Source organism: Rattus norvegicus, chromosome 11 (assembly GCF_036323735.1).
Source record: "Rattus norvegicus strain BN/NHsdMcwi chromosome 11, GRCr8, whole genome shotgun sequence".
In the NCBI taxonomy this organism is placed as follows: domain Eukaryota; kingdom Metazoa; phylum Chordata; class Mammalia; order Rodentia; family Muridae; genus Rattus; species Rattus norvegicus.
The window spans coordinates 97,067,964-97,082,720 of record NC_086029.1 but is presented as its reverse complement, the minus strand read 5'-3'; the positions used below and the strand labels follow the sequence as shown (position 1 = coordinate 97,082,720).

Here is a 14,757-nt window from a genome sequence, read left to right as displayed (position 1 = left end):
CTTTGCTTGAATAAGCCCTTTTCTTCAGAGGTGCGTGCGTGAGTGAGTGTGTGTGTGTGTGTGTGTGTGTGTGTGTGTGTGTGTGTGTGTGTGTTTCTTGTGCCCCAGCATAACACATGTGGAGGTGTTAGGACAACATTCAGGAGTTGGTCTCTCCATCACTTGGCTCCCAGAGGTCAGACTCAGGTGGTCAGGCTTGGAGGCAGCTGTCTTTACACAGTGAAGCTTCTCACCAGCCTGAGCCTTCTGACTTTGGGATAGAAAACTCCGAAATGAAGAAAGATTTAAGTGTTCCAAGCCGGCCAGAGAGATGTCTCAGCAGTCAAGATCATCTGGCTGTTCTTCCAGAGGATCCGGGTTCAACTTCCAGCAATCACATGGTGGCTTGATTTGGTGCCCTTTTCTGCTATGCAGGCATAGATGCAGGCAAAATTCTGTATACATAGTAAATAAATAAATAAATCTTAAATTAAAAAAAGTGTGGCATGCTCACAGGCTAACCGGTTCTGTAGCACTGCCTCACGGTGTCCCAAAAGCAGCCCCGATACGCAGATGAGAGTGCCCGTGCGAGTCAGACTGGGTTTATAACATGAGCACTGAATTTCATTTCACAGACTATTGCTTGTTTTCCATCCACATTGAGATATCGGGACCTTTCACTTCATGGGAGATAGAAAATGATGGCAGGTCATATCTGGTCAGTGGGTCATAGTTTGTTGCCTCGTGTTCAGACTTAAGAGGTAAGTCTGTGGGAGGGAAAGGCCAGTGGAGTCAGCAGGCGTTTCCCCTTTGGGGCTCCTACCAAGGAAGAGGCTGGGAGAGGCATCGCTTGCACTGCTCTGTCTCCCGTCTTTGCTCGACTGGTCTAGGAATTACCCAGGGACCTAAAGACGCCTACAGGATAAGCCAGGATATCTCTGTCAGAAGACTAGCTTACACACATCCCTAGAGTCACACTGTTCTCTTTGGGCCAGTCTGGGCCACGTGAGACTTTGTCTGAAATAAAACAGGCTTTAAGAGCCATAGTGAGGAGTTACAACACTGACCTTCAAAGACAATGGTGTGTTGATGGAATCTAAGTAAGCAAGTGACATCATCATTTTTGGATTTTGAAGGGACCATAAAGACAGATTGCAATATAAGAACACAGCAAAGTGAATTCAAGGCTAGCCTGGCATATATGGTGAGTTCAAGGACCACCAGAGCTACATAGTGAGACCCTGCCTCAAAAAGTAAAATAAAATAAAAACAAGTTACAAGTAAAAGGCTACCGTCCAGCCTTGATGATGTGAGGGTCCCTGCCTAGTCTCATTGCATCTTTTTATGCCATGTTCAGTTTTAGGCCATTCAGTAAAGTTTAGTGGGAGGCCTGCTCTTCGCTGAAGGGAAATGGAGGAGCAGTGGATCTGGGGAGAGTTGGGGGGACAGTAGAGGTGGAGAGAGGGGAGGCTGCACTCAATTCGTATTCTATAAAAAAAGAATAAATAAAATAAATTTCTTTTTAAAATAGGCTAAAGAGGGCTGGAGAGATGGCTCAGTGGCTAAGAGCTCCTCCAGAGGTCCTGAGTTCAATTCCCAGCAACCACATGGTGGATCACAACCACCTGTAATGAGATCTGATACCCTCTTTAATAAATAGACAATTAAAAAAAATAGGCTAAAGAGAAGATTGTGGAAATGTTCCAGGTAAGAACTAAAAAGGAACTGCTTGGTACTAAGTCACCTAAGCCACATTTGATGGTGCACACCTGTAACCCCAGCACTCAGGCAGAGGCAAGCAGATCTTTGAGTTCCAGGCCAGCCTGGTCTACAGAATGAGTTCCAGGACAGCCAGGGCTACACAGAGAAATCCTGTCTCTTAAAAAAAAAAAAGGGGGGGGGGGTGTCACGGTGGCCGAGTGGTTAAGGCGTTGGACTTGAAATCCAATGGGGTTTCCCCGCACAGGTTCGAATCCTGTTCGTGACGGTAGCTCTTCTTTGGGGCTAGAGAGATGGCTCAGTGGTTAAGAGCACCGACTGCTCTTCTAGAGGTCCTGAGTTCAATTCCCAGCAACCACATGGTGGCTCACAACCATCTGTAATGGGATCTGATGCCCTCTGCTGGTGTGTCTGAGGACAGCGACAGTGTAGTCACATATATAAAAATAAATAAAACTTTAAAAAGAAAAAAGAAAAGCAATCCAATAAGCTGAGTCTTTATGGTCTCTGCTCTGGTTCCTGCCTCCAGGTTCCTCCCTCCAGGTCCCTGCCTTGACTTCCCTTAAGGATGACCCTAACATGGAAATGTATGATAAAGAAATTCTTTGATCCTCTGAATTGGCTTTGGTCAGTGTTTTGTTACAGCAAGGGACACCAAACTAGGACACTTGCTTTTGCTCCAGTAAACAGCCTCCTGTCCATGGTCAGCAAACAACCCTAATTAAAGTCAGTTGTCACACACACAAAAAGAGAGGAAGAGAAAGCTTTGGGGCTAGAAAGTTTTTAAAAGATCTCAGGAGCGGTAGGCAGGAGAAGGGGAAGAAGTCGTAGTGGCAAAAAAATACCAAAATTTATTATACTTGTCTAAGACTGTCAAATGAGTGAAAAAATAATAAAAATGAAGAACTGCTGGGGATCCCCAACTAGACTGGTAACAGAACAAAGAAAAGCATGGGAAGGCTTTAGACCTTCCTATACTGGACCACATGGCATATGTTAGTGATAGCCTGCCATCTATGGCTGACAGAGAGGCAAGGACTGAAGGTGTTTTGGGTTTCTGGAGAAAAAAATTAGTAGTGGCTTGCTGCTTCTTTAAAGGCTATAAAAGTGGGATCCATCTTGGGGCTGGAGGAAGAAAGGAATGAACTGCATACTGGAAGGCTGGGTTTGAAGTGTTTGGCCCATTCAGATGGACTGCTAATTGCTAAACAATGCTGTGCACAAAACAGACCATATCCCTGCCTTCAGCAGACCTAGTCCTCAGAGAGAAGGCAACTACCAGACAAGTAAGAGAACTAGCCAATAGGTCTGAGGTGGAGAGAAATCTGACACACGATACTAGGTGATGAGAGATGCAGATGAAAGGTCAAGCATGGTGGCTCACATCTGTAAACCCAGCAAGCAGTGAGTGGTGAGGCAGAAGGATTGCCAAAACTTGGAGACCAGCTTAAGTTACATGTGAGTTTCAGGCTATCCTGAGCTAAAGACAAGAGAAATCTTCTCTTTCATTCATTGATTAAAAACTCATAGGTAAGCACTGGTTGAAGCAAGCCTGGTCTACAGAGTGAGTTCCAGGATAGCTTGGGCCACACAGAGAAAACCTGTATCATTTTTTTAAAAGATTTATTTTATGTATGTGAGTACACTGTCACTGTCTTCAGCCATACCAGAAGAGGGCGTCAGATCCCATTACAGATGGTTCTGAGCCACCATGCAGTTGCTGGGATTTGAACTCAGAACCTCTAGGAAGAGCAGTCAGTGCTTTTAACCACTGAGCCATCTCTCCTGCCTGAAACCCTGTGTCTTATTTAGGGTTTTTATTGCTGAAACACCATGACCAAAAAGCACGTTGTGGAGAAAAGTGTTTATTTGGCTTACACCGCATTGCCATTCACTATTTAAGGAAGTCAGATAAGAAGTCAAACAGTGGCTTCTTCCCTCTGTCCCCTTCCTCCTTGTGCTCTCCCTCCAAACCCTGTGAAACCTTAACCATCTCTGTCTCTGCTGCCCAGCCATTCCTGTTAGCATCTTTATTCACCAGTCAGAATTAACGTGGGGACAGGACTAGGAGCAGACTCCAGGTCTTGGAGGCCACACTTGGCATTACGATAGTAGAAGACAAAACCTCAACCGGTTTCTTTCTTTATTGTTTGATCTTTCAAAATCAAGTGATTTTATTTTATTCTTATTAATTTGGATTTTTTTTCTTTTAAATGTATGGGTTTTGCTTGCATGAATGTCTGTGTACCACTCACAAGCCTGAGGATACAGAGACCAGAAGAGGGTGTCAGAACTCCTGGAGCAGGAGTTACAGATGCGTGTGAGTTGCTAAGAGTCAAACCCAGATCCTCTGGAAGAGCAGCCAGTGATCTTAGCCATTAAACCATCTCTCCAGCCCCTTAGGGGCTCCCCTCCCCCAAATCTCTTTTATCTCATTTTATCTCCTTTTCCCTGTTTACTATCCAGCTTATCCCACAGGTTCCAAGTTCTGGTGGTGGTTGGTTGTTTGGTTGTTTGGTTTGGGTTTTATCCCAGGAAAGGCTCTCTATGTAGTGTAGATCTAATTTGCACTGTCTTTTCCGTGTATCCTGCCATCCTCACACAAGCAAATTCCTTCTAAGAAACCACCTGGGTCTAACACATTTTTTACTATACCTAGCAGTGTCCATGCAGCCATCACGGCAACCTGCTCACACCCTGACTACGTGACCATGTGTTACTCTCTCAGACTGAAAGTTTTGTTTTCAACCTTTAACTTTTTATTCAGGCACCGGACCCCACTCATCGAGCAGGCATACTACTCCCATACTACAGAGAGAACGACAGCCTGACTGGGATTTGCCCCACGGGCTCCCCACCCAGACGTTCCCTCTAGGAAGAGCACTCATCTCAGCATCTATTATTGTAGGGGTGGTTACTGCTGATACAGCAGGAAGAGGATACCGTCAAGGGTGCTGGACCAGGTGGTTGTCGTCATCCCTGTCAATTAAAGGATTAAAAGACAGGAAAGAAATGTTACCAGGATCTTGGGGTTCCCATTTTGGGGTTCTTACTCTCATTGATAAAATAATATAACAAGCTAGAAAAACAGATCTGTGACTAATAGTGATGGCTGTTCCTCCAGAGTCCCAGCTTCTCCCAGCAGCCAACAAACACCTGTAACTGGAGCACCAGGGTACTCGATGCCCTGATGCCCTTTTCTGACAAACGTGCAGCTAGAGCATGCATGCATGTAAAAGAATATAAATATTTCAAAGAGAAAAGAAGAGAGGAGAGGAGCGGAGAGGGAGGGGAGGGGAGCGGAGAGGGAGGGGAGGGGAGCGGAGAGGGAGGGGAGCGGAGAGGGAGGGGAGGGGAGGGGAGGGGAGAGGGAGGGGAGGGGAGGGGAGGGGAGGGGAGGGGAGGGGAGGGGAGGGGAGGGGAGGGGAGGGGAGGGGAGGGGAGGGGAGGGGAGCAGACTAAGGTCTGGCCAGCATCTGAAAGAAGTATAGTTACAAGTTAGGATACAGAAAGGTGAGCAGACCCAGATGAAGCCTGCGGCAGCTCACTGGCACTACACTAGGAGGCAGAAATTCTTAGAAGGTAAAGCACATTGTCTTAAGGTGAACCCACCTCTTAGGGGTGGTCCCCAGCCAAGTCCCTGACATGCCCCACTGGGTTAACCATTAAAGGAGGAAATGACATGTCGCCACCTAGAGGTAGATCCATTCTTTACAAAGGAACACTATCCCAGGCATAAAGGGAAAAGCAGCCATATCCCGGATCCCCAGCTGGAAGCCTTGTTCCGCATATCCAGAACCGTGTAGTCACTCCTCCCAATCTCTTTCCCTCCCTCCCTCCCTCCCTCCCTCCCTCCCTCTCTCCCCTCCTCTGTCTCCTTCCCTCCCTCCCTCCCCTCCTCTGTCTCCTTCCCTCCCTCCCTCCCCTCCTGTCTCCTTCCCTCCCTCCCTCCCTCCCTCCTTCCCTCCCTCCCTCCCTCCTCCCTCCCTCCCTCCCTCCTTCCTTCCTTCCTTCCTTCCTTCCTTCCTTCCTTCCTTTTTTGTTTTTTGTTTTTTTTTCAAGACAGTGTTTCTCTGTGTAACCCTGGCTCATTCTGTAGACCAGGCTGGCCTCAGACTCACAGAGATCCACCTTCCTTTTTTGTTTTTTTGTTTTTTTGTTTTTTTTTTCAAGACAGTGTTTCTCTGTGTAACCCTGGAACTCATTCTGTAGACCAGGCTGGCCTCAGACTCACAGAGATCCACCTACCTCTGCTTCCTGGGTGCTGGGATTAAAGGCATGTGGCACCACCCTCACTCTGCCGGGTTTATTTTTGTTTTCTTTGGTCCCTGTTCCCAGTTATGCTGTGTGACACTATTGATAGGGAGACATGAACAATGCCAATAACAGACCACAGTAAAAATACCACCAAAGTTCACCTGATGAACCAATTGTCAGGAAACCCTGCTGCTAAGGTCAAAGTCTGATTATTACCAGAAAGCCCTGAGCTCAGTGCAAAACGGCGGACTCCCTCTGTCAGCGGGGCTTCTCCTTCTCTGATCTTGTCTGAGGAGCGCAAAACCCTCATACTCTCTCCCTGTGGAGTGTCTCATAGCCTTGGTGAGATTGCAGGCTCAGCATCCTTTCTCCCATAAGAAACCTACTCAGTAAGCACCTGAGGTTCTTGGACTGCTTCCTCGTGCCAATTATGAGGCACCCCAATGCCTTAACCTTCAGCCAATGACGTTTGTGTGTGTGTGTGTATGTGTGTGTATGTGTGTGTATGTGTGTATATGGTATGTGTGTGTATGTGTGTGTATGTGTGTATGTGTGTGTATGTGTGTGTATGTGTGTATATGGTATGTGTGTGTATGTGTGTGTATGTGTGTATGTGTGTGTATGTGTGTGTATGTGTGTATGTGTGTGTATGTGTGTGTGTGTGTGGTATGTGTGTGTATGTGTGTATGTGTATGTATTGTGTGTATGTGTGTGTATGTGTGTATGTGTGTATGTGTGTGTATGTGTATGTGTATGTGTGTGTGTATTGTGTGTGTATGTGTGTGTATATGTGTGTATGTGTGTGTATGTGTGTGTATATGTGTGTGTATGTGTGTATATGTGTGTGTATGTGTGTATATGTGTGTGTATGTGTGTATGTGTGTATGTGTGTGTATGTGTATGTGTATGTGTGTGTATTGTGTGTGTATGTGTGTGTATGTGTGTGTATATGTGTGTGTATGTGTGTGTATGTGTGTATTGTGTGTGTATGTGTGTGTATGTGTGTGTATGGTATGTGTGTGTATGTGTGTGTGTATGTGTGTGTATGTGTGTGTATGGTATGTGTGTGTATGTGTGTGTGTATGTGTGTGTATGTGTGTGTATTGTGTGTGTGTATGTGTGTGTATGTGTGTATGTGTGTGTATGTGTGTGTGTATGTGTGTGTATGTGTGTGTATTGTGTGTGTGTATGTGTGTGTATGTGTGTGTATGTGTGTGTGTGTGTGTGTGTGTGTGTTGATTCACCCTAAATAAAGTTGATCTGTCTCCATGAAGCTGATCCCAGAGTGTCATCATTTCCATTTCATATGTACAGGCTTCCAAACTCCCCTTCCGTCGCCCCTGCTCCATTTGCCCTTATGGACCAATATTGGCCAATGATACCTGGGAACAGGGAGGATCATACCAATAAGTTCATTGGGGTTATTACAGGAGCAGAAATAACTCAGAGCTTTATCACCAGAAGTTGTATAGGCATTCACTACACAACTTGCTCACAGCTCAACAGGTTGGAGAGTATCCTTTCCAGACGGTTCAATTGGTCTGACCCTCTTCTAGGAAGACCTGCTTGTCTTTGCTTCTTCTAGGCAGTTTGGCTTGTCTGAGAATGTCTTTGGCCATCCTTCCTGCTTATATGTCTGGGGAGGGAGGGGTCTAGTGAATCTAGTCAGTTTCAGGGACTTTCTAGTGCTATTAAATTTTTTTTTACTTTCTGAGCTTTCCTGCAGGATGGAATGTTTTACCTTCCTTTAGAATATCCTGAGTCTTAAAAGAGTTTCTCTTCAAGGCTGAATGGGCTTCCCCACCCCAAGTTTTTAAAGATACATTTTTGTGTGTGTATGGGTGTCTTACCTGAATGTATGTCTGTGTACCACGTGTGTGCAGTGCCCGTGGAGCCAATAGAGGCATCAGGTCCCCTGAAACTGGACCTGCAGATAATTGTGAGACACCACTTGAGTGCTGGGAACCAAACTCAGGTCCTCTGCAAGAGCATCAAATGCTGTTGAGCCATCCAGTCCCAAGATGGAATGTTTCTCTTGTTGGAGATCCACAAGCATGAGGCAGAGAGAGCTAATGGAATGGTGTGGGCTTTTGAAACCGTAAAGCCCATTCCTAGTAACACTCCCTTAACAAGGCCACACCTCCAAATCCTTCCCAAACAATTCCAGTTCTACCAACTGGGAATCAATCATTCAAACATAGGAGCCTATGGGGGCCATTCTCATTCAAACCACCACAGTGCTCCTAAAAATTGTCCTCTGATATCCACAACTTCTGAATCACCATGTCTGGGTGGCTGTGCTTTTTTATTTTTTTTTTTTGTTTTTTTTTTTTTTACTTGTTGTTTGTTATCAGTGCTGAAGCTCAAACCCAGACGTGGTGGTTTCAATGACATTGTCCCCAGAAGTCTCATGTCTTAGAAAACTTGCTCCCCAGTTGGTGGTGCTGTTGAGGGAAATATAGGTGTGGCCTTGTAGAGGAAATACATGACTGGAGACACAGGCTTTGAGCATATAAAGCCTCGTAACCATTCCCAGTGTTCCCTCTCTGTCTACTTTGTGCTCTCGATTCAGGATGTGAGCTCTTTGCATCCTGCTCAAGCTACCACACCGCTGCTTGTTGCCATGCCCATAATGAACTCATATTCCTCTGAACTATAAGACAAATAAACACTCTATTCTGTAACATTATTTATTGCCTTGACCACGGCGTTCTATTACAGCAGTAGCAGGGCAGTAGTTGGTAGACTGGGGCTTTATTCTTTTTTTTTTTTTTTTTTTGGTTCTTTTTTTCGGAGCTGGGGACCAAACCCAGGGTCTTGTGCTTCCTAGGCAAGCGCTCTACCACTGAGCTAAATCCCCAACCCCTGGGGCTTTATTCTTACTGTCCAAGGGCTCCACCAATGAGGTGCACCCCAAGTTATTTTGTCTTGTTTTGTTTTTGAGACAGGATCTCATATGTCCCAGGCTGGCCTCACATTTAATATGCAGCCAACAATGGCCTTTAACAACAACTTTCTTCCTCCTTTTCTTCCTCTTCTTCTTCTTCCTCCTCCCCCCCTCCCCCTCCTCCTCCTCCCCTTCCTCTGTTAAGACAGGGTCTCACCATGTTGCCTTGGCTAGTCTGGAATTTGCTGTGTCGACTAGGGTGGCCTCGAGCTCACAAAGATCCCCCTCTTCTTCTATCTGAGTGCTGATATTAAAGAAGGCAAGAGACACCTAGCGTAGCCCTGAGCTTATCCTCCTGCCTCAAGTTCCCCAATGCTGAGATCATAGGTTTGTGGTACTGGGGGCATCCCTGCAGGTATCATGGTGTGCAGGGAAACGAACCCAGTGAAGAGGTGAGAATGAAAGCTCAGTTCAGTTTCACTCAGGTAAACTGGATCAGACAAGATTCTAGAGAGTCTGATGCTAGGCAGTTTATTGCCAGCATATTTAAAGAGTGGGATTTGTTTCCAGGCAACAGTCATTCCAGTTCTATGTGCACAGTAAAGCTTAAGGGGTAGATACATAGAAACTCCTTTGCAAAGTACATGTGACCTTGAAGATGGGTTCTGTGGCTTAAGGGCCTAGGATCTGGTGTGGTCTCTGACCGGGATAGCATAGCAGTCAGCAGGTTGTAACATGTGACATCTCCCCCAAGCATGGTTCTATTTATCGAGAGATAAAGGTGTAGGGAGGGAGAGTCTGGGATAAACATTCTGGGGGATTTGGGTGAGATCTGCCTCTACAGATAGCAAAAGGTCACCAGGTTGCTAACAATATGTACTCCTAACTTTCTGGATAGAATACAGGTATTTTATTTCTTCCATTGAGGAGACCCTCCCCCCTCCCGTGTGATTAATATTCCTGGTTTCTCTAGTGATCTGTGGGCACCCCCAACATGCCACCATTCCTAGTTTATGTGCTGCTGGAGATTGAACCTAGAACTATGCTAGGCAGACATTTTGCTTACTGAGCCACATTCCCAGCTTTGTCTCGTTAAAAGTTTTGTTTAACGTGCTTTGTTTAAAGTTTCCATCCTCTGAGATGGGCTAATACTTATATTGATACCATGTCATCCCACCACTTAAAAAGTTCTGCCCCCAATTGTGGTTTTGACAAGGGTGCTGTTTAAGAATGCCAACCAACCTCAGAATCACACGACCCAGTCTCTCTGGACAACATTGAAGCCGTAAGCCCAGGAGGAGCTAGTTCCCAGTGGACGCTAACCAGCATCACAAGGGAGTTTACGTGGAGATGGCCGTGAGTACTCCACTGCAATGGTCAGGCAATGTAACTCTGAAGACAGGATTTCAGGACACCATGCCTGGCACAAAGCATCCTGGAACTTTCATTGAATGAAAAGGAAGAGAGAGGGAAGAAGTACAAGGCAGCAAGAAATAAAATTCTCATCGTGGCGTTAAAGCTTATTTTCTGGTTAAGGTAGCCATTTGGGGAGCCAAGTTAAAAATGAGAAGATTAGGCCAGCTGTATGGCCTCTGCTTACTGTGGCAGCAATGAGGAAGTTGAGGCAGGATTGCAAGTTTGAGGCCACCTTGGGCTGCAGTGTTGGGGTTTCAATTGCTATGATAAAAAACCATGACCAAAGTAAGTTGTGGAGGAAAGGGTTTATTCAGCTTACACTTCCACTTTATTAGTCCGTCACTGAAGGAAGTCAGGTCAGGAACACAAGCAGGGCAGGAACCTGGAGGCAGGGGCTCAGGAAGAAGCCGTGGTGGGGTGCTGCTTACTGATTTGCTCTTTGGCCTGCTCATCCTGCTTTTTTTGTTCTTCCTTTTCTTCCTTTCTTTCTTTCTTTTCTTTCTTTCCTTCTCTCTTTCTTTCTTTCTTTCTTTCTTTTTGGATATTTTTTATTTACACTTCAAATGTTATCCCCTTTCCCGGTTTCCTGTCCATCAGTCCCCATCCCATCCCCCTTGCTAGAGAAGTGCTGTGTGTGGTCTCATTGCCCTAGTAACAACACATTGTAGATGGATTTACTTATTTTATGTGTATGAGTGTTTTGCCTGTGCGTATGTATTTACATCCTGTGTGTGCCCAGTACCCCAGGAGATCAGGAACAACAGGATCCCACAAAACTGGGGTTACAGATGGTTGGGAGTCACCGTGTATGCCCTTTATAAAGCTCTTCTCTAGCCCTAATAATACATTAAAAGGGGGAAGTGGGGTGCTTAGGTTTACATGTGATATTGTACTCATGTGTAATCCCGGCATTTTGAGGCTAAGGTAGAAGAATCACAATTTTGAAGGCAGCTAGGGTTACATAGAAAAAAAAATCTGCAGGACTGGGGGGTGTAGGTCAGTGCTGGAGCATGGGGCAAGCACAAGTAAGTCTTCCGTTTGCTCCAAACATTGCTAACTAAATAACTGAATAAGGTGGGGCATCAACGTAGCTCTGTGGGCAAACATTGTCCTGACGGGGGTTGGGATGGTGGAACCCTCTTTCTCTCTTCTCCATTTCTCTGAGTAGAGTCAAAATCCCAATAAAGTTACAAGGAAAATCACACAGAGGCAGCTCCAGAGACCGGCTGAGCATGCTTTCCCCAACGGCATGTACTGGGAAGTGACGGAAGAACCCTCACTGCTTTAGAAAGGGTGTTTGTAGCTTCAGCCACAAGTGCACTGGCTTCCCCATGGCTGCCGATGGTGGCTGGATCTTGAGTCCTTGAAGAGTCATCCTTCACAGGCCCTGAGTCGCTGCCATCAGGTGCTGGTCTGACTGTTGTAAGGGTTAGACCTGACCTCGGTCATCACCACTTTTCAAGTGGGTGTGGTGCTGGGAATTGAGTGGGAGGACCTGGATGATGCAGGGACTTAATCATGAACTAAATTTTGTGACTTTCCCTGTGGAGATGTAAACTAATGTCTGTCCACCTCAAATAATGCGCTACAAGAGACCAGAGACAATTCCACCAAGTCCACTCACTGTCTGCGGATTTGGACTTTTAATGTGTCATGCATACCCTGAAATCCCCACTGGTACTTTCTTGTTATTTAATCTTTGTCCTAGTAGGAGGGTGGGGAGAAGGAGAAGGGGGAGGAGGACAACAATAATAATGCAAAGTTATGAAGGAGCTAAAGAAAACCTCATTAGAGTGCACTCAGCACCACTCTCCTCATTGGGCAGTTCACGACCACATGAAACTCCAGCTCCAGGAGGGGTCAGTGTTTTCTTCTGCCTAGGCACCCACACACATGTGGCATACACTTATATAGACACACATACATATTTACACTACTACCCATAGGTTTATGTGGCTATAAAGCTTGGTCAGAAAAGCTTCTTTTTTAGCAATGGACAACTGTTGATGTATAGATTCATAACTGGTTAAAGTGCAGATAACATTCAACCGCACAGCTCAGGAAACTTGGAGGGAGCAGAAAGAACACAAGAGCTAGGGGCTGGAGAGATGCCTCAATAATTAAGAGTGCTTGCTGCTCTTGCAGAGAACCTGGGTTCAGTATTCTCTCTCTCTCTCTCTCTCTCTCTCTCTCTCTCTGTGTCTGTGTGTGTGTGTCTCTGTCTTTCTCTGTTCCCTCCCTCCCCCCTCTCTGTGTCTGTCTGTCTCTCTCTCTGTCTCTCTCTTCCCTCCCTCCCCCCTCTTGTGTCTGTCTCTCTCTCTCTGTCTCTGTTTCTGTGTGTGTCTCTGGCTTTCTCTCTGTCTCTGTCTCTCTCTCTCTCACATACACACACTTTAAAATACACATTTGCCGTTGTTATTTTAGACAAGGGATTACTATATAGCCCTATCTGGCTTCTAACCCTCTATGTTGACAAGGCTGGCCTCAGACTCACAGTGATCCAACTACCTCTGCCTCCTAAGCACTGGGATTAAAGATGTGCAGCATTTTGCCAAGCCAAAATATAAATTTTTTTTTTGGTTCTTTTTTTCGGAGCTGGGGACCGAACCCAGGGCCTTGCGCTTCCTAAGCAAGCGCTCTACCACTGAGCTAAATCCCCAACCCCCTATTTTGCTTGCCTAGCAACCACAAGGCCCTGGGTTCGGTCCCCAGCTCCAAAAAAAAAAAAAAAAGTGAATAAGGAAAGGGTAGACATGACATGGCAGTGGCATTCATGAACTCACGTCTGGTTTTCTGCCCAAGATCAAGCCCATCTTCATAATTCTCACGAAAAAAGCTAGGTGTGTTGGTATGTGTTTGTGATCTCAATGTTGCAATGCAGAGACTGTTGTAACTCTGCCATTCACTGCTCAGCCAGCCATCTCCCTGGGGGGCTCTAGGCCAATGAGAAACCCTATCTCAAAACACAATGTTGCCTGTGCTGGCTTCCCTCCCAGTCCTACTCTCAACCTCTGAGAGAGCTGAGATTATAAGCCTGTGTTGTTTTTTTCTCCTTTTTGTGGCAGGATATTTTTATGTAGCCCTGCTGGCCAGGAAGCTAATATATAGACCGGGATGGCCTCAGACTTGGACTAATTGAATTCTGCCTCTCCTGCAGCAGAGCTGGGATTATAGGGGTGCACCACCACAGCCGGCTACTCCACTGCCTAAAGATAAGTGCTAGAGGTCTCAGGTGAGGCACAGAATGACTGAATAGTCCAGCTAGCCACTGATTTGAACTTCGACCATGAGTTGAACTCAATCAAATTAAAAATCTGAGCTATATCAATTTCACTTGAGACAAAGCAACATGAAAGCATGTTTGTGTGTGTGTGTGTGTGTGTGTGTGTGTGTGTGTGTGTGTGTGTGTGTGTATGCAGGCATGTATACTACCACCCTACACAGAATTTCAGAGGACACCTCAAGTTGAATGTCCTCCATCTTCAGACCTAGGGATCTAATTCAGGTGCTTAGGCTTGGCCGGCAAGAGACATCTTCCTGGCCTCCATGAAGCATCTCTGGGAAAAGCAAAACCACGGTTTTGCTGAGGTACAAAAAGACACTAGACTTTGACATTTTTCCTTTGCTTACTTACCACTGTGATGGAACCACCGATGATTACCCTACAGCTAGGGTTTGCTAAGCATGGGAAATGCTAACAGCCAGAATGAGACTTTAGTGACAGGGACCTAAGTAGCAATTCTCCTGTCTGCCTCAGCCCTGAGACCTCCTTCTCCCCTAACTTCCTCCCCATTTTAGTTGGGTCTCATATAGCTCAGCTGGCCTTGAACTCATGGTCCTCCTACTGCCATCTCCCCAGTGTTGGGATTACTGGTAGTGCCACCATCACTGGTCTGGGACATGCCTTCCTGTTCATCTAATTTGGGAATGCTGTGACCAATAATCCAGCATCAGTTTTTTGTAGATTTTTCACAATGGTCATTCGTTTAACAATTTTCTGATCATTCAAGACTAGATGTGGTTTTAAGGCGGGCAAAATAAGACAGTATTCCTGTTGTAATAAAATTTCATCCTGTCCTGTTAGTGGTGGCTCACATCTTTAATTCAAGCACAGGGAAGGCAGAGCCCAGTAGATGTGAATTTGAAGCCAGCCTGGTTTATAGTTAGTTCCTGGATAGCCAGGGGCACACAGAGAATTCCTATCTTGATTGGTTGATAGATAAATAAATAAATAAATAAATAAAGAAAGAAAGAAAGAAAGAAAGAAAGAAAGAAAGATAGATAGATAGAGAGATCGGTCCTAGTGTTGTTGGAGAGAGAAAACATGTTGGGAAGGCACAGCTGGAACGGCTGAATGGCAGGAAATGAACTTTTGGAGAGAGACCAAAGGTCTGGAGCAGGCAAAACCTGCAAGCCAGATACAAGTGTTGCATTTCTCTTGCTACATCTCAGAGCCTGAAGTGGCCAAGTCACCATCATCACACTGTCCTCGTCTTAAA

General features: G+C 45.8%; 1 non-coding gene across 1 annotated transcript; it reads left to right on the top strand.

Annotated features, from left to right (window-relative positions):
* The first annotated feature begins 1,884 nt into the window (after positions 1-1,884).
* On the top strand, positions 1,885-1,966 carry Trnas-uga1 (transfer RNA serine (anticodon UGA) 1). Its single transcript has one exon. It is a non-coding gene; the product is annotated as a tRNA-Ser (tRNA).
* Positions 1,967-14,757: the final 12,791 nt, after the last annotated feature.